This window comes from Zootermopsis nevadensis, unplaced genomic scaffold, assembly GCF_977971745.1.
Source record: "Zootermopsis nevadensis isolate Lab colony 2312 unplaced genomic scaffold, Znev_1.0 Znev_ptg000028l, whole genome shotgun sequence".
Taxonomy (NCBI): Eukaryota; Metazoa; Arthropoda; class Insecta; order Blattodea; family Termopsidae; genus Zootermopsis; species Zootermopsis nevadensis.
Genome location: NW_028259160.1, coordinates 9,441,080 through 9,460,641, shown reverse-complemented (window position 1 = coordinate 9,460,641; position 19,562 = coordinate 9,441,080). Strand labels below are relative to the sequence as shown.

Here is a 19,562-nt window from a genome sequence, read left to right as displayed (position 1 = left end):
TGCCTTCAGAATGTCAGTGTACTCCAAAGAGTACGCCTTTCCGGTATTAATCTTAATATCCTCACTACATAGACTTAAACATTTGAATTAAATCAGGCGTTCTTTCTATGGATTCTTTTCAGCGTATTAAACTGCTCGGAAATTACAGAGAAAAACAACGTATTTTGACTTCTGGCTGAGCTGTCGGCCTAGGACTTTACATTGCGATGGATTGTATTACGAAATATGCTAAGCAACCAGTCCACTAGCCCCCGTACAGAATAAAAACCTCTTGTTGGAACAATTTCACACAATCCCCTGAGATATCCGAGGTACACAAAATGATGCCTTGGAATTATTAGTTTTGATTGCTAGTAAGTTGTTATGTTAGTTGAGTTGCTCATCGCTGGGTAGCGTGAGGTGTGAAATCTTGTGGCCGTGATGTAATGCAAATATTGCACGTAATGATAGCCTTAGCGATATCCAAACAGGAGATTGCTGATCGCCACTTGCGTGCATCGCTTCAGGTGTACAGTCACTTCGTAAAGAAATCTGACTACACTGTCCCTTGGCTTAACATGAAATGATAACATTGTACTAACGTAGCAATTACACGAAAAATAATAAGAATAATAATTCCGTCAAATTCTTCATTTTGATGTGATGCAGCAACTGCCAAATAGCCAAATGATATAATTGATTTAGCATCAGTATGTAATGAACTAAATCATGTTCCCATGATTCCTTGAGGATTTTGTAAGTTAACATAATTAATTCATTTAAAACTTTGCCTAAACTTCAAGAAGAATGATTTATTCCTGCATGCTTGGTGTTTAATTTCAACTTGCTTAATTTACATTTGTCGAAGCATCTATTATCGAACTATTGAAATATAACATGCATCGTCCCCTTCGTAATATTGGTTTATCTCGTTAAGTTATTGCAGTGACAAGGCGAATTTACGGAGCTTGAAATTCATTGCCAAAATAAATAATTGCGTTTGATTACGTATACTGGAAGGACTTGCAACATACACAGCAGTGCAAGGAACGTGTGTGCCTGGTGGCCATCGTTGTGGAAGATATAAATTATTCATTTATTCATGATAATCTTAGTTTATGAATTAGAATTTCAAACTCATCCAATGTGTAATTTTCTCAACACGGATTTGCCTAGTTGGCCTTCGTGGAGGTCGGATTTTAAATTCAAAATCGGTTCTTTTCTTGTTTGTTTCTTGTTCTTTTTTACTTTTGTATTCTCTAAGCTTAAAGAAATTCCATATTAAATCTGATTAAGAATTAATATAAACAATAAGTTGGATAAGATGAAGCATGTTCTAAAAGTCAAAATGTATGTTTTTATAAGCATTTAATTTTATACTGTATTTTTTTTAAAAAAACTTACATGAGTAATACCACGTGTAAGCTAATGAAAATATCAGTTTATTTTCAGGTTATTTATCGATGTGAAATCAACTGTTAATGGTCTGTTAGCACAACTGAACTGATATGTATCAACCGACCGGCAAGTTCTGGTCTGTTGCGCCGTGTAGTGTAGGAGAAGTTTACAGACGTTTCAGTGGTGATTTCTATCTATATCACCAGGGCAGCAAGTATCTCTGAAACGTCTGTAAACTTCTATCAGATTACATAGCACAATAAACCAGAAGGCAGCCATGTTCATACTCGCCGCTGTTAGAACCTGAAAACTTATTACATTCCTTTCAACGTTAGTAGATAAACGATAAGAAAGGGCTGTTCTTTGTGTTTGCGAAAAGGATGGTTAACTTATTTTTAATAACCTAACTGACTGAGCTATAATTTGGTCTTTTGTACTTAAAATGCCTTCCGAAACTTCTTCTGTTGAAGTATGAAGAGCACTCTGCCTACGCCCGATTAGTGCTACGTTGACTTCTAGCCAGAAATGTGCCCTTCAGTTCTGTTTAACATGAGACAAATCAAGAGAGTTACAACACCGTCAACGTCTAGTAATCTTCCTGCAAGTACCTTCTATATTTTAAGCACTCATGGCAAATTCTGGTTTAAAACTGAACTGCAGACTCTTTGTGGCCGGAGGAACAGATGACACGAGATCGTGTGACTATCACATTATTACAGATTCCTTGGAGAGGCGACGTAGCTGGAGGCGGCTTCGTGTAACGATATAATATCGGCTGCCGGGCAACAGTGACATACAGAACTAACAGCCGGAAGAAAGTTGTCTGATCGGTGGTCAATTGCACTAGAGACGAAACATTTAACGCCTGAACGTTCGAACTCGAACCACGGCCACGTATGAGACGGGAAGTAACAGATCTAGTAATTTCTCACAACTTTATACTCAAGAAACTACAATTTTTTGTGAATATTCTGATAAAAAGCATTGCAATTGCCCACAGACATCTTCAGCTCAACTGAATAATCAAACATTGTGTAACCGGAATTGAAACATCCAGGATCAATACAAACATTTAAACACGTTCATAAGAAGATTATGGAAGCCTTTGAAATATGAGGAAAGTGACATAATAAATAAATATATGCCGGACTGTGTAGACTGTGTAAAAATATTACGACGCCAGGATAACATAATCCCGGTCCACGTACTTAATTATAGGATTTAGTATGTAATTCCACGCATCAGTTATTCCGAAAAGTACAGCAGTTTACACAAAATAAATCGGCACATATTTTCACAAACTCCTGCTGACAGACTACAGAAATATTCTGCAAAAGAACAGTATGACTACACGTTGGTCTAACAGACATTACCTCGGAAATGACAATCTATTTTACACAATTATCTTCCAGAAGCAGAACAACTTCTAAACTATTTTGTTAGGTCCATAAAAGCTGCCGTCGTCTACGTTAATCCCATTCAGAGAATTATTATTCCAGATAACAGTTGTCATGGAAACATCCTGTTCTGAGAAAATGCCCCTTTGGTGACTGAGTTTCAAGAAACGGTTGTGCTGGGCGCTGCTGTGCCTGTAGGTAGACTTGATGCTTGCCACAAAACAAAGTCTCTAGAGAAATGATTCATACGAATTTCATTAACGGCTTGGGGTCTATAATTAAGTAATGTGGCTTCCAACATATTAGTTAAAAAATGTCATTTACTCTCTCAGATAGCGAAAGGTGTATCTGGAAAAGATAGAGCTCTAATGCCGATTATTGGCAAGTTCAAAAAACGTTTTCTGTTCTTTTCATCCTCAAAATATACCAGACACTTGATTATAAAAGTGTTCAATTAAGAATTTGTAATAGTGAGACATGAATTTGCAGGTGGTTTTGGTCTACTGTGTTCCGTCAACTAATATAAAATTTAAAAAAATCAGTGAGCTCACGAAGAAAGACTGCAAAGACATTGAACAATGAAAAGATACATAATGTTTTAGTAGATCTTCAGTAAAAAAAAAATCTATATCCTCACACCCCTTTTTCTCTAAGATATGTTTTAGTATTACCGGTCTTAAACTAAATATGTATCAATAAGAAGTTATGTTTAACATCTAAACACACTGAGAGTCTCATGTAACGGTTCGCGCTCCTGCTTTGTAATCGCGGAGAGTTCAGGAATCGAATCTCGGCTCAAATACCAGCTATTATAAAGACGTCTGCAGTCTTTCTCAGTACATCCAAGAAATGCTGGAGTATTGCGTAAAACAGGCTTCGTACAGCAGTCTTCACTATTCATCGTTCACGGTCATTCTACAGTTCGTCGATGTATAACGCATGCAGTTGAAAATCGCCATTACGTAAAGCAAGAACAAAAAGATTGGGAAAGTGTTCTCTTAGAGAGACAACAGAAGTTCGTGTCTAAACAGATATTCGGGTGTCGTGTAAGGTGATCTTCGTGATTTATCTCAGCCCGTCCATCTACTTACGCTTCTTATTTCCATGCAAGATTTGAGGTTTTCGCAGCGGTGAGTATGAAGATTTCTGTCTTCTGGGTTGTTGCGCTGTGTAGTCTGGTCGATGTTTACCAACGTTTCGGAGGTCATACTGCCTCCGTCATCAGGGCGATGAGTATGAAGATTTCTGTCTTCTGGGTTGTTGCGCTGTGTAGTCTGGTCGATGTTTACCAACGTTTCGGAGGTCATACTGCCTCCGTCATCAGGGCGATTCTTAGTATGAAGATTTCTGTCTTCTGGGTTGTTGCGCTGTGTAGTCTGGTCGATGTTTACCAACGTTTCGGAGGTCATACTGCCTCCGTCATCAGGGCGATTCTTAGGATGAAGATTTCTGTCTTCTGGGTTGTTGCGCTGTGTAGTCTGGTCGATGTTTACCAACGTTTCAGAGGTCATACTGCCTCCGTCATCAGGGCGATGAGTATGAAGATTTCTGTCTTCTGGGTTGTTGCGCTGTGTAGTCTGGTCGATGTTTACCAACGTTTCGGAGGTCATACTGCCTCCGTCATCAGGGCGATTCTTAGTATGAAGATTTCTGTCTTCTGGGTTGTTGCGCTGTGTAGTCTGGTCGATGTTTACCAACGTTTCAGAGGTCATACTGCCTCCGTCATCAGGGCGATTCTTAGTATGAAGATTTCTGTCTTCTGGGTTGTTGCGCTGTGTAGTCTGGTCGATGAATCGCCCTGATGACGGAGGCAGTATGACCTCCGAAACGTTGGTTAACATCGACCAGACTACACAGCGCAACAACCCAGAAGACAGAAATCTTCTTATTTCCAGTTCGCCATGAAACTCATTCTAGCATCTTTTTCAAAGCCAAGTATCGTCTGAGTTTCATACAGTGTAACTAAATGAGCATAAGTTCTGTACCAGTCGTAGCCTTTTTCAGGCTACGAAATTAAAAATGCTTCCGTTTTCCTTGCTATGGAACGTTCTTGGAAGAAAATAAAAAATGAAGCTACTATTCAATACCAGTTTGATCCGTATAACGAAGATATTTCTAACGTACTCCAGTGCAGAGTGAAAAAGACTTCCACGTAGGGGCCATCTGGTGGCCGGCACACTGTGTGGCCTCGCACAATTTCAGGCTAATAACTACATCAGAACGTCGTCCTGATAAACAACCATCTCAGACAGGAGACACATAAACTACCTGTGGATAATTATGATATCGAGTGAAGACTAAGCAATTAAGCTGCTCCCTAAATTAACTAGAAGTATCGTTGTTGGCGATGATATCTTATCCCACCAAAGAGGCAACAAAGAAAGTGACTTCAAAATGGTTGTCTTCTGGGACGTTACGTAGTGCAGCCTGAAACGACGGTCATTATCCACCAGACTAAACTTCGCGATATACCAGAAGACAGCCATATTTACATTCGTCGCCGTGAGGACTTAAAACCTCACCAAGCAAATACACTTACATACGTTTGTGTACAAGCATGCCACTGTTACTTTAAAACAAAAACAAACAATAACAAAGAAAAATCGTCAGTGGCAGTTAGGAGGGTTAATCTCCCGTATAATTAATTCGTCTTTATCATTAACAGTCTATTATTTTAGTCTAATTCCACGGAGCAAAGTCCTACTGAGAAGCAGTGAAAAGCGTTTAGTCGACCATCTGATTTGGGAAAACCCCGTCCGAAGGATCATTACAGTGTTCACAAAATCCCACCTCTAGATCATTTCACAAGGTAGCTGGTTTCCATACATTCTACACCTTCAAGATTAATTTCAATATCACCTTGTCACCTACACTTAAGTCGCTCAAATTATCTTCTCTGACTAATATTTTGGTCAATTTATCATCTACCCATGATAAATTTAGAGAAATAATGAGTTACGTCTGCTAGACCAATTAATGGGATTAGTTTATACATCAGGCCACAGCAGACAATGTAAAATATTCAGACGGTGTAACGGACAACGAAAGGACATACATCATCGTGATCCTCTCAGTACTGAGGCAGTGTCCTGGACTTTACTCCAAGATACTGGCAAATATTGACGAACCAAGTCAGGATGGCCTATATCTCTCAGCAGGGTCGTTCAATAAACCAGCTCTGTGAAAGCAGTTACTTTATTAAATCGTATCAGAAGCTCTGAAGATGGCGACGGTGGTCTTGCAGGTAGTGACGTCGTATGAACTTGTAGGTGGATAAAACGTTTCGGAGGAACACACTGACTCGATTTTCAGCCCCAAAGATGGAGGCAGTAGTTCCTCTGTCAGATGCACTAAACAGGCTACTGGGCAACGAAAAACGTACGTCAACACCGATCCTCTTAGCCACTGGGAATTTTTTTTCTTTTGTTGGGGATAAAACAGACTAGATCGCAAAGCTGACGTATCATCTAAATTTAGTAATGAGATGAAGAATGCTTTGAGTTCTACCTCTGTGTCGCATCATGATCCTTATACACCGGAATAAATATGTATAACATACGCCGTATCAATAATGTTTTTGTTCTACAGTGTGAAGGTTTAATATTTTCAGGACTGGTAGTAGTATACTGCGATACTGTTACACAAAAAAAATGCTGACCAGCAGCAGAGAGGCGCCATTAAGGGAGAGGAATTGCTGCTTCCATGGTGGGCCAATTTTCCATCAACTGGACAACAAGAGCCCACTACTCTGTGTCAAAGACACCGAGTTCCCTCTTGCCAGTTTACTCTCGCGAGAACAAATGAGAGATGCTTCATGCGAGGTTCCAGGTTTTCACGACGACAAACACGAAAATATCTCAAGATGGCTGTATTCTGGGTTGTTATTCCGTGTAGTCTGTAGTAGCCCTGATGATGGAGGCAGCAAGGACCTCTGAAACGTCAGTAAACTTCTAGCAGACGACACGGAGCTACCACCCAGAAGACTGCCTTCTTCAGATTCAGCGCAGTGAAAACCTCAAATCCTTACATGAAAATATCTGCCTAATGGACAGTTGCGTCGTGTAGTCTGGGCGATCGCCATGATGATGGGAGCATCGAACAAAGTCTGTGAATTTCTACCAAACTACACGGCAAAGCGTACCAGAGTTCAGCTCAGGGACCTCGTCATCTCTTACACAACAGAGACAGTGTGTTCCTTGCCTCATTTAACGGTGTTTTATCAACTGCGTTGACTTTACAGCACATCAGAAATTGCAATAAAGCGACAAACTAAAGTCAGGACAGTCTCCCGTACACGAAGCAGGAGTGCCAACAACTTAGCCGTAATATCTGGTGACAAAATTCTGTTAAGACTTGACAAGTTCGCCTACAACAGCATCAGAAATATGAAGTTTAAGTTACATTTAGGCATATCAAATGAATATCCTTGACTCCCTATACAACGCAATGTTAATTGAAGCAGGAGGCAAGCCAGTTTCCTCCATGCTGAATTTATTTTTATTTGTTTTAGAAGAGGAAGAAAAGGTTTTTGACGCCTACATTATACGCAACCAAGACACGGAATAGAGGGGGAGGTGGGATGCACCCTAGCTGTCATAACTAGGTAACATAACGAGAGGGTTGGAAACCTCGACGCGATTCAAACACAGTGCAAGAGTGTGCTATCTTCTCTTCGGTTTTGAGAAGAGACATTAGAAATGTAGATTTTGTCTGGTATTTACGTCAAGAAGAGGATACTTATCACTAGCAAGTTGGACTTGGAGATGACGAAGAAACTAGTGAAGTGTTACGTATGGAGCAGAGACTTGGACACTCAGGAAGAAGGAACAGAAATACCTGGAGAGTTTTGAAATGTGGTGTTGGAGAAGAATAGAGAAGATCAGGTGGACGGATCGAGTGACCAACGAAGAAGTATTGAGGAGAGTCAACGAGCAAAGAAACATTCTGCAGGCGATTACACGAAGGAAAGCTAACTGGCTGGGACATAATATGAGAAGGAATGGATTACTGAGTGATATCATCGAAGGCCAGGTTGAAGGAAAACGAGGACTGGGAAGAAGACTGATACAGCTAACCGACGGTCTGAAACAAGGAAAGAAGATGAAGTTTCAGGAATTAAAACGAGAAGCTGAGAACAGGGAAACCTTGCGAACTCTTTTTGGGCAGAATAATGGACCTGTCGTCAGACAGAACACTAAATAAATAAAAATATAAAAACTTACTGTACTTAACCAATATTTTACACGTTGTAAAATCTACCTGCAGCAAAGCGACTAATACAAGATAAAACGGTAAATACTGAACAATAATTCAAGTATTCCGCATGAATGAAATACGAACCTTGTCGCAAAGGCGTAAATGAGCACACAGGGTTTGGAAATTTTCCAGGAAATAAGGATGGACTGAAATTGAACGTTATACATAGCTTCTGCTTTGTGCTGATGACAGGTGACAATCTTAGTCTGAACATCACAAAGAACACAGAAACTGTTTTAGAAGTTAGTAAGATGACAAATCAAGAAATAAATTTAAAAAGAAATTTGGTGTCCGCTTCTCATCGCAGATTTATTTATATTTATTTATTTAGTGTTCTGTCTGACGACAGGTCCAAATGAACAGGATCCTTCTATCCTTTTCTCGGACTGGGACCTGTTCATATACGTTCTTGGCAGATGATCCACAAGTGGTTTGCCATTGCCTTCTTCTGTGTGTGAATGGAGTAATTGTTGGGATGCCACGGAGAAACCGGGGAAGCCCCCGGAGGAAAACTCCGTGTTGCCTAGACCACGGCCTTGCCCAACACAAGTTATAAATTAGGGCACCGCCGAAAATCGAACCCGAGACCCCAGGATTACAAGGCCAGCGTTCTAACCGCTAGACCACATCGCAGAATGCAGAACAAAATCATGAGACAGACAATAAAACTTTCCAAAAGATGGAACTACAGTCATATACATTGACACGCATAGTCAAACAGGTGTTCTGAAATTTTAACTACATTTATAAATATATTAGCATTTTGTCAACTCAGTACAAATTTTGGGACTCTTACTATCCATTATCATAAAGTCAGTTAACCACACTCTTATATCGTCATTGTCCTAAGAGAAATCCCATGAAACAGAATCCTTTTAGAGAAGCCAAATTCTCAGACTTTTATAGACAGGCATAATGTTTTGATATAAGAAGTTTGAAAAATCAAAATCAGCACTGGAATATACAGAGTTCCCACATACGTTTTTTCTCCCTTGCATTCTGTAACGCTCCTAGCTACGTGTGAGTATGTATTACATGTACTGTATAATACAGATAATGCATCATATACACTGGCATGTATTGTACGTCGAGATGGCATTCCGATTAAGTCAGTTAACAATTTAGTCTTATAGTGATTGTTCTGATACCAACCTTGCAAAATGAATATTTAATTATTATATGTTCAGTGCAATGTAAAGATAAGAGTGGATATTGAACTTAACAGAATAGCATTCCAACTGGCAGTTGTATGAGGTTGCAATAATTGCCCTGTGAACTATATGTTACAATGCAATATATAACTCATTTGTTGCCTTTCGGGGATCGTAGTCACAACTTATGTTAAAATAATACGAGTTCTTGGTTGATCTTTTTTATTCCAGAGACTAAAATCTTCCTGTTTATTATTACTTTCGTTCTGCCTACTGACTGACTGACTACGTTTAGATCTTCGGCCGTGTGAATGGCCAAAACTGGATCTGCTTGGCATCAGTGGGCTTATTATAGATAATCAGAAGGTGCTGCAAGTAGCAGCGATAGGTGCTGACACCTGCCGGTGATGTGCCTGGTTAACCATTGCGTGTGTGTAAGCCTGTGTGGTCTGTATCACCCAGCATCACCACCACCACCAGTATCATCATAAATAATTAGACCCCAAGTACAAGGTAGACTATAAAAATAAACGACATGATATGAACTACCTTGTTATAGTCTCCCTTTTTTAATCTGAATTTACTTTTTATTTTATATACTTTTTCTCTTACTTACACACTATAGATTGTTAGTGATGTGTTGATGTTGGGTCACGTATACTGACCTCGTTGATGCTAGAACGACGCAAGATGCATTTTATGTCATGAGAAATATCAAAGAAGAAAAAGTATTTGCTTTGTCCAACTATCGGTACTAAGATAATGTTTTTTAATGATCCGTGATTATGCTATAATATATTGCGAATAAAATCCGGATAACCGCGTCCAAAGACTCATAAAACTATCTAAAGAATCCTTTTCGTCTAAATATTCTGATGAGGCAGTTTAATGTTTTTTGATGAAATAATCATTCTAGGACTGAAAGAACACGATGCAAACAAGAACCAGCCAAATGTATGAAATAAATTATCACTGAAAATGTCACTTACTAACAAACTGATTCTCGTCAATTTTGAAATTAATTTTCGGTCCTGTCAAATATTCACGGCTGGGTGAAAACGTGTTTGCCCTTGCAACGGTAGCTCACATTGGCTTGTAAATTATTTTTTATCACCCTCTTATAAATAGAGACAACTGTCCATTCGGAAGACAGACGACATGATATCAATTAAAGAATTCCGATATCGATTTGAAATATTGTATATCGATTTAAAGTTACTGTTCTGCATCTTCTTCATTTTAAAATAAAAGTAAATTTTCAAAACAAAAAATCATCATAAATAAATGTTTCCTACTTCGTATACGATTATGCCTATTATTTGTACAAGTCTAAACTTTATCACTAGTTGTATAATACACTGGTTTTGCATTAGATCTTGCAATAGAATTATTAGATAAAGATACTAATTACGTGGAGAAGTTGGTGGACACCGATGTGTGGACCATAACTGACCTATCCGATATGATATCGAAATCAGAATCCCGTTGCGAGTCATTTAAAAAAGCCTCTAAAGTAAAGATGTTGAAATATCCTATTCGTCTTTAGCCTCTGGGATGAGGGCGCAGAAACAGATAACGAGTTTGTTGCGTGGAACAGCACCAGAAGTCAGTGGGCCATTAAAATTGTCTGTGTGCCTATCAGCGACGCTGGTGACGAGTACTTTATCATACAGACAGACTACACTCGTGTGTAATTGCCAGTCATTCATGGTGGCCGCAGACGATGGATGGCCTTCCTTTCGACAGACTTCTCAATAGAAACTGGTTTAGATCCCATAGGCTACAGGACGCAGACTCCTGCGTGAGATTCTCATCAGAGAATATTATGGTACTCAGTGCAGTCACATTCCACATTTGAAAGTCGTGTAATGGACTTGACCACATAAGTCGGCCATACATAACATAATTGCGAGACGATACTTGGGTAGGGGATAACTGCAGAACTTTGAAAACAAAACAGAGCTTAAACTTGTCAAAAGTCCTAACAGGCAGACTGGTGAAGCCGGCAACATTCCTGTATCAAATTCATGAGGTACCCGGTTCGACTCTTGAACGTTACCGCCTAACCTACAGGAGTGTTCTGCGTCATTTTTCAGTCCATGAGCCAAATTCTAGGTAGCACCTTAAAATAGGCCACGATAAATTTCTTTTAAATACTAATCTACTCATTATTAATGGCTATTTTCCCTTGTAATCCGACGTTACACAGTGTGAAGTTCTTAAATCTACAAATCAGTCAACATTTTTGAACATCGATAAACCCGAAGTATTAACGAAATTTATTCATTAATATATAATGTATTCATTTGGCAAGGACTAGTTCTGTCCCCACTATGCCTAATTGTATCGGAAAGGCTATAATGTAAATTAATGGTATGCTGCAAGACAACATATTAAAAAATATGTCGCGACCCTCTGTTAAGTCTCTTTTCCATCAGCATTCTCTTCGGAGGAAAGTCGCCTTAATTTTAAATTACCACATAACTTACAAGACATAATGATCTTGCACGTTAATCTGTAACTATTTCTGTAACAAAATAACTAATATTCAAATTGAACAAAATATGAAAGACATTGATCTGCTATAATAACTACTATTAACACACGGTCTGTCAGCAAAGCACATTCGTTTATAACAGAAAAACTTAAAAAACGTATTCTCACTTGTGCTACTATAGCATGATATACAGTAGAAAAATATGCAAGAAAGTTCGAAGGAATAAGCTGACGAAGGCCTGCTGTTATAACCTGTTATTTCCCCACCCCGTCAATAAATGCCACCCAGTGAGAGTAGAGGCATCTTGTTTAAACACAATATGATGCATAAATTTTAACGATACTACTATTTAATAGTATTTTACGCACACAAGACAATTTACCCTGTGATCTCTGTGGCATTTCACACTCGTGTTGTCTTATTTTGTGGGGAGACAAAATTATCATAGAGCCAGTAACCAAAACAATGTGTTATTTCCTTCGTTCATTTTAGTTATGTTCAGAAATGTTCTGCACATCGCAGATTATCAACATATTGGCCTGCATGGGACTGCATAATTTAACACTGTGGAGCCATATCCCTTACAAAGATTAATTAGTGAATGATGGAAAGCGTTTATTATGAGACTAATAAGACACCAATAAACACACTCTGTGGGCAAAATACACACTACATAGGTAGCATTAAACTTGGACACACACCGAATGAAGCATTGTTCATCTCGTAGTGATCAGTCAGAGCGTATGTTGTGTTATTCGAACGTCTTCGCAACTTGAATGACTGAAAATTACATGCAAGCCCCAGGCAGGGCTGGAACTGCAGACAGGATAACCTGCAGCCAATCAGGAGTCACAAAATCCTCAGCATCACATCCCTCGAGGGTTCGACCTCAGAGCATGACTTAACGTTGTTTTGTGCAGGTAGTTAGGCAACCCCTCACACACGTGACTCTCATTCATAAACTACAGCCATCACATTGCAATATGCAACATGCTTATGACGCCCTCTGATAGCGATTACCGATAATCAAATTTGGCAGGCCGTTTCCCAGCACAGAAATTACTTTGTGCATTGTCTGAAGTACGAGATTAACTCAATATGCGAATGAAATTATCGGGGATCATCAGTGTGGGTTCAGACGTAACAGATCATCAATTGATCAGATCTTTTGCATTCGTCAGATACTAAAGAAAAAATGGCAGTACAGTACATCAATTATTTATAGATTTCACAAAAGCCTATGACTCTATGAAGAGAGAAGTGTTATACGATATTTCCATTGAATTTGGTGTACCAAAGGAGCTAGTGAGTCTAATAAAAATGTGCTTAAATGAAACCTGTAGCAAAATTCGAGTAGGTAAATATTTATCTGAGTCATTTTCCAACAAGGTCCGTCTGAAACAAGGAGATGCTTTATCTCCATTCCTCATTAACTTTGCGCTAGAATACGCCATCAGGAAAGTCCAAGATAGGCAGGAGGGTTTGCAATTGAACGGGACACATCAGCTATTGGCATATGCTGATGATGTCAATTTATTGGGTGACGATATGAATACAATAAAGAGGAACGCAGAAGTTTTACTGGAAGCTAGTAGACAGGTGGGGCTAGAAGTAAATTCAGAAAAAATCATTACATTTTAGTATCCCGTCAGCAGACAGGCGGGCAGAATTATCTTAAGGTGGCTAATACATCCTTTGAAAGTGTGGCAGAGTTCAAATATTTGGGAACAACAGTAATAAATCAAAATGATACTCATGAGGAAATTAGGAGGAGACTAAATTCCGGAAACGCTTACTACTTCTCAGTTCAAAATATTTTGTCTTCCAATCTGATTTCTAGGAACCTGAAGATTAAAATATGCGATGCAAAACTTGTGGCCGGAGCTGTATTCCAACTGCTATGAGAACTTGAAACCAGCAATTATCCTGTCGCCTGTAGCTATGCAGCACGCTTCGCTATGTCCGGTTACACCAACTGCCATTACATCTAAGCACGATCCGTCTCGCTGAGAATGGTGGATCACGCTAAGCGTGCTTGATTCTTACTCAGATGGATCACAGATCGATATTTCGTATTGCGTCATCCAACGTAAATGGTGGGACGATGAAACAAGAAAAACAAGTGACAAACTGCAATTAGAAAAATCAACAAGCAGAGCGCACATTAAAAATGCCACTCAGCTAGTCAAGAAATTCTCTGAGTTTTATGGAACCCAAAGAACATTGCCGTGTTCATAAAATTCCGCTAGTCGATCGATCCAACTGATTCGATCCCACACCCTCATACCCTAAATCTAAGACCCGTTTGAATAAAATCCTTCCACCTGCGCCTGGATATTCCAAGTTTCTTGCAGGTTTTCCGATGAACATGTTTATTGTATGTTTTCCATCGCTCCTGTGTGTGATACATGCCCGCCATCTGACCTAACGAGACCTAGAAGCCCTACCAATTGTAGCGCATAAATAATGAAGCTGTTCCTCATTGCACCATATTTCTCAGAGACCTGTTACTTCCTGTCCCCGGAGCATCGCTCTCAATAGGCTACGAGTTCTTCCCTTAATGCGACAAACTGAAGAATCACGCCCATACCAAACACCGTATTCTTTAATCTTTGCATTTGCTGGTGGACAGGGAGGCGAAAGATTCCGAACTTCGCGGTAAAAAGTTATTTCTCAAACAAAGAAACAACCGTGACATTTTCCTGCTCCTGTATTTCATTCTTCCATTCTTTTTATTTTCAAGGCTTTGAAGAAAGCACGTGATATGAAGTTGAGTGTGCCCGGCTTGTAGTCACGGCTATGGGCGGCATTGACCGCTTCGTCCATTCATGGCGAGGAGAGGAAATATTAAATAAACGAGAGCTCTCCTACACCGCTCAGATCTTCTGAATGAACCCGCAGGAGGCCACGTAGTGACCAGTTCGAATTCTCACTTGCGTCCACATTGCTGAGTTCGGCTACTACATTTTAACATCCTCAGAAGAGGCTTCGCTTTCCCTTTACCAAATTTTAAGTAAGATCCACCTCTCCGCTTTTGACATGTTTACACAAGCAGCTCCTTGCTGTATGCTCTTTTATGTAAACTTCAACACACTTCAACGAGATGGTGGATCCCAGATTGACATTCCACCAGTAATTCTGGCTATTCATGCGGTGCAACTATGATCGGGTCCGGTAAAATGATTGCGTCTTACGACGGAAATTATTTTCTGCAGCTAAGGTGAAAAACCTTGCGCAAACCACGATAAATGCAAGCTCTTATAAGCCGGATATTAAGAGGTGAATGAACTTTCCGATCCTGTTTCATATTCTGGAGACACTCTGGTGGAACTGCGGCTAGAATATCCGATTCTGTTTTTGATAAGAATATTTTAATTTAAAGTAAACCAGGACTGCTTTGTCCAGACTCACGACACTCAATCGAACTGCCATTCCTTATTCAACGCCGTCTGACACCTATAGCTTCGGCTTCATATTAAGGAGGTCCCGGCCTCCGACCTCGGACCACCATCCCTCGGACTAAATTCCGGGGCAGTACCTTTCCGTAGTTCCTATTGTGACGATCCTCCTCAACTCCATCCGCCTTGTATTTCTATCAAACAGAACTGGGAGTGGGGTCCTCCACTTCTACAGCTTTTCATCTAAAATTCTTCAACAGTCCGGTGAGTTGATAAAACATACTACAATAAGTAGCCGCTAGAAGTTCGAAGATTTCTGACGATGGTGAGAGACACTTTGTGACATTCTTTTATTGGACTTAGCCATCGTCTACGTGTTATTAAAACCACAACGATCTTGAAGTTGGTTTTACTTCCATTTTCAGGTGGGAAGAGGACAAAAGCCCGTCTATTGGTCCTCCTGGCCGGGGTTTGATGCTATCTCAATCGGGAACCGGAACAGATTAAACGTCAGTCCTACTTTGACCTGAGCACGGGAGCAGAACCAACCCTTGAAACGCTGTCGTTTTAATGACAACCTAGACGACGGATAAAGTAAAAAAATAACAAAAAAACAAACAATTTAACACTCCTAGTCACTCATGTTTTGGGAGTTTACTTAAAAGTTAAGTACTACCGGAGTGTCGAAGACGAGGTATGATGTAACATCCAGCCAGAACTTCGATATAACCCAAAGATATCAGTGCAGTAATGAAACAAGGAGAAATGTGTCTTCATTGAATGAGCTCATCTGAATTACTGGATCATGTACTGAAGTTTGTCGTTGAAAGTTCCAGAAGCCTTTCGGTCTTCCTTCGAGGACAGACAGGCTCAGTGATAATGTACCTGACTGTAACCTGGACTTCGATGGAGATGTCCGTAGCTTTTCTCAATAAATTCAGTGCGGATAGTACACGCCAAGACCGCCTCCTTGCTAATCCTTACTGTGATGATCGCGGAAACCGAGAATGATCTGGAGAGATGTCAGTTTCTTTAATCACATTTCTTCGCTGACTGGTTCGTAGTTTAACGACACTGAAGTAATCACGCAGTTCAGAATTAGACTTGATGGATTTCAAGGAGGGAACTGGGATGTTTTCTTTGCCTATTTCGAGGTAATTTTACCCTGTGTGCGCCTGAAAGTACACACAAGATATTTATAAAGATAAAAGCAGAAAAGGTGTTTCACAGTACGAAGTTGGAATCGGGTGTCTGAGAAACAGGAAAGAGACAAAGTTGTACCTGTACTTAAGCGCCGTAGCAGAAAGGAGTATTATGATTTATGCACCAAAATGTGAACTACGTGTCTTCTGATTGCATGACTGTTAACTTCAATGAAAAGTGGCACATGACTCACTGTTGCAGGGAACACAGAAATTTCGCTGAGCGTTAGACCTCTCATCACGGGTAAAACAAACAACGGGGCGGAGCTTCAGACAACCATGGCAAGTTGCGAGGCGCTCCATTCAACAATACCAATCATAAGAGACAACGGAACATCTAAAATGTGACGTAACGGGTGGAGAATCGTGAAAATATTTCGATATAATGATTGTAATCAGCGTGAAACATTGTTCTGAAGTGTATCCCACAAAACGCGAGACATGACCCCCCAGCGAGATTGAAACTGGTGTCTCTAGGTGTCGTGCAATCGATATTGTAATCGACCAACTACCTCACTGGGGGGGGGGAACAAATCTTCTCTTGTTGTCTTCACCTTCCTTTTCTCCCACTGCTCCTTATATTCATATTCTGGTCCTCCTGCTTAGCATTCCGGTGACCTCGGTTCGAATCACGGTCCAATAATCGGCTCAGTTGATTAAGGTTTCCGTGGTTTTAGTCGGTTACTCCAGGAAAATGTTAAAGTATATCACACTGCTGTTCTCTGCACTCTTTCCAAATCTTGGCCAATGCAACAACAATTTGGCTAAAAATAAGATGCTAAGTAGCCCAACAATCAAACAATAATTTAACTTTGTTCTCCCTCCAATTCTTCTTCGAAACATCATTTCGGAGCTGCCCCTTCTAACTCTAATATCTTCCTCTGTTATACTGAAAGAAATGTCAGTAGGTCGAGGACCAAGAAGACAACTGTGACGGAGACCCTGAGTAATTTCCTTATAACACACTGGATTTCGGGACTTGGAATGTGTCTACTAAAACGTATTTTATACTAATACTAACATCACTTTAATGTTGATTTCTTGGCGATGTAACCATGGTATCCATCTAGAAATATATTTCGTTACCATTAGTACTCGAAACTTAATTCACGAAAGTTAAATTACAAATAATGTGTTTTAGTTTGTTCCAATCACAAATATAACATCGACGGCTGATCACGTGATCATCTTTATTAACCAGGGAAATAATTTGTGAAACAACACGTAGGCCAGCAGCAGCGAGTACAAACATACGACAAGTTTATTCAGAGACACGTGACAGGGCCTACATTTCCCACGCTGTTAAACAGATCGAAAGAGCCTAAAAGATTCTCGCACAGTGTACAGCTCGAGACAAAAATTAAATCCCCATAAGAAAAGGACACATTTTCAACAAGTTCAGGAGTATCTTGAGAGCATCTTAAGTGCTTGCGTTATTACAGTGTTACGGTAGGAGCATTTACAGCCATAGAAAATAATCTGACATGCCAACCTTCTTACTGAGCATGGTATGAACACCTGATGATAGCGACTTTCGGTCGAAACGAGCTCATAATGATAATGTGCATATAAACACATTGTATAGGCACATACAACAGCTAAAGATACCATACATGACTGTGTTCCGGTAGACTTCCCTCCAGACTTCAGTTCTTCAACCCTACCCCGACACCCCACCCAAACATCACGAATTAGTGATTATCACTCTTGGGAGGTCCCGAGTTTAAATATCGGCCCGAAGAGAGTCTTAAATGACTTAGGATTTTTGTGGTATTCTTTATCCTTCCAGGAAAATGTCGCGACAGTACGTAAATAGACCATGACTGTTTCCTTGCAGATCCTTAAACACTGAATCTCCAAACACCTGCTCTTCACGTGGCTTCTACATGTTACGGGGGGACAACCAGTAACGGACTCAATTTGATTAATGTTCTTCAAAATGGCTTACAATTATTTCACAAACCACGCATTACGTTCTTTTCTACAGGGAATGACAAATCATCACCACCACCACGGCAATACACAACCTCTGCTGATTCACCTATCGTCGTTAAATAAACGAAGGAACAAAACAAAAATCCAGTAGTAAGAACAGATTTAACGTGGCAGTAAACCGTCTTTTTCACAAAGTGCGCTTATATCTCCCTACACAGACCTGACTGTACTAATGGGTTTCGTAGGAAAAAACAATGGATGCAGGGATATCACATTAATTAGGCCACAATTTCTCTTCATTAGCCATTCATTAGTCTAACACACGAAAATTAGATATAAACAATCCAAACTGCTGAATTCATAGGCTTAAGCATAAACCGATTATTAGTCCCAAGTAAACCAATAACTTCTCCCCATTTCGGTGTTCACATTTCAAACATTTTAAAAAACAGAAAAAGAAAATATTTTTGCACACATACGAACTTATAACCCTATCAACCAGCTACGACGGAGCAGTACCTTAAAATCTGTGAACGTTTCTTCCACCCATTTCCTAATGATTCACCACTTATTTATGGACCCCGTAATTTAAAATAACTTTAGTAATTAACAGAGCGTCATTAAACAACATGTCATTCAAGTACGATATCGTAATACTAAATATCGGCCTGGTGCTTAATAACATTTCGCAAATTCTAACTCTTTAATCGAAATCGATAGTCACAACGAATTTACAGACGTGCACAATCTCGTATCAACCAAACGACTTGAGCGCCATCAACGGCTACTTACCCCGTGCAGTCCACGAGACGTCAGCGCAGCTGAAGTTTCGTTTCAAGACACTGATTGCACAATCACAGTTATTAAAATAATGTAGGAGACAACACAAGGCTTATTTAAACTAATCGAAAACACTGATTACTTTGACTGCACAATGCACAGTGAGTAACCGAACACACGTGTACTATTTCAGACGATGTAATAAAAAAAGACTGTAGACCTACACCTGAGTCACACGTCCGCCATTAAATCCGCCCTCGCTCTGTCACTGGAGCACCGATTAACTAGCACAGCAACAGAATGCGTTCATGAAGTTCCGCGTGTCGTAGCAAAGAGAATCTAAAATACACAGACAACGACCATCTCTGACGACGCGGTATTACACAGCGTTCGTGTCTTTCTACAGTGCCAGCAATCTCTTCGATGAAACAATACAAATTCAAGACTTCGTCAGTTCGTGTCCTGTTTAAGGCACTTCCAGAAGATCTGACTTTCAGCAAATATATAAAAGCCAATTAGTTATTCATTATAAAAATGTGTCCCAAACGCGTATGGTAGGTTCGAATCGC

General features: G+C 39.9%; 1 protein-coding gene across 7 annotated transcripts in view; it reads right to left on the bottom strand.

Moving 5' to 3' along the window:
• bi (T-box transcription factor bifid) overlaps nt 1-19,244 on the bottom strand; it is a 349,399-nt gene extending 330,155 nt beyond the window's left edge. For all 7 annotated transcript variants that reach the window (XM_087357395.1, XM_087357398.1, XM_087357391.1 and 4 more), the window contains exon 1: nt 19,006-19,244. The gene's annotated coding sequence lies outside the window, so the exon portion shown is untranslated. The remainder of the gene's footprint in view (nt 1-19,005) is intronic.
• Between the last annotated feature and the right edge of the window lie 318 nt (nt 19,245-19,562).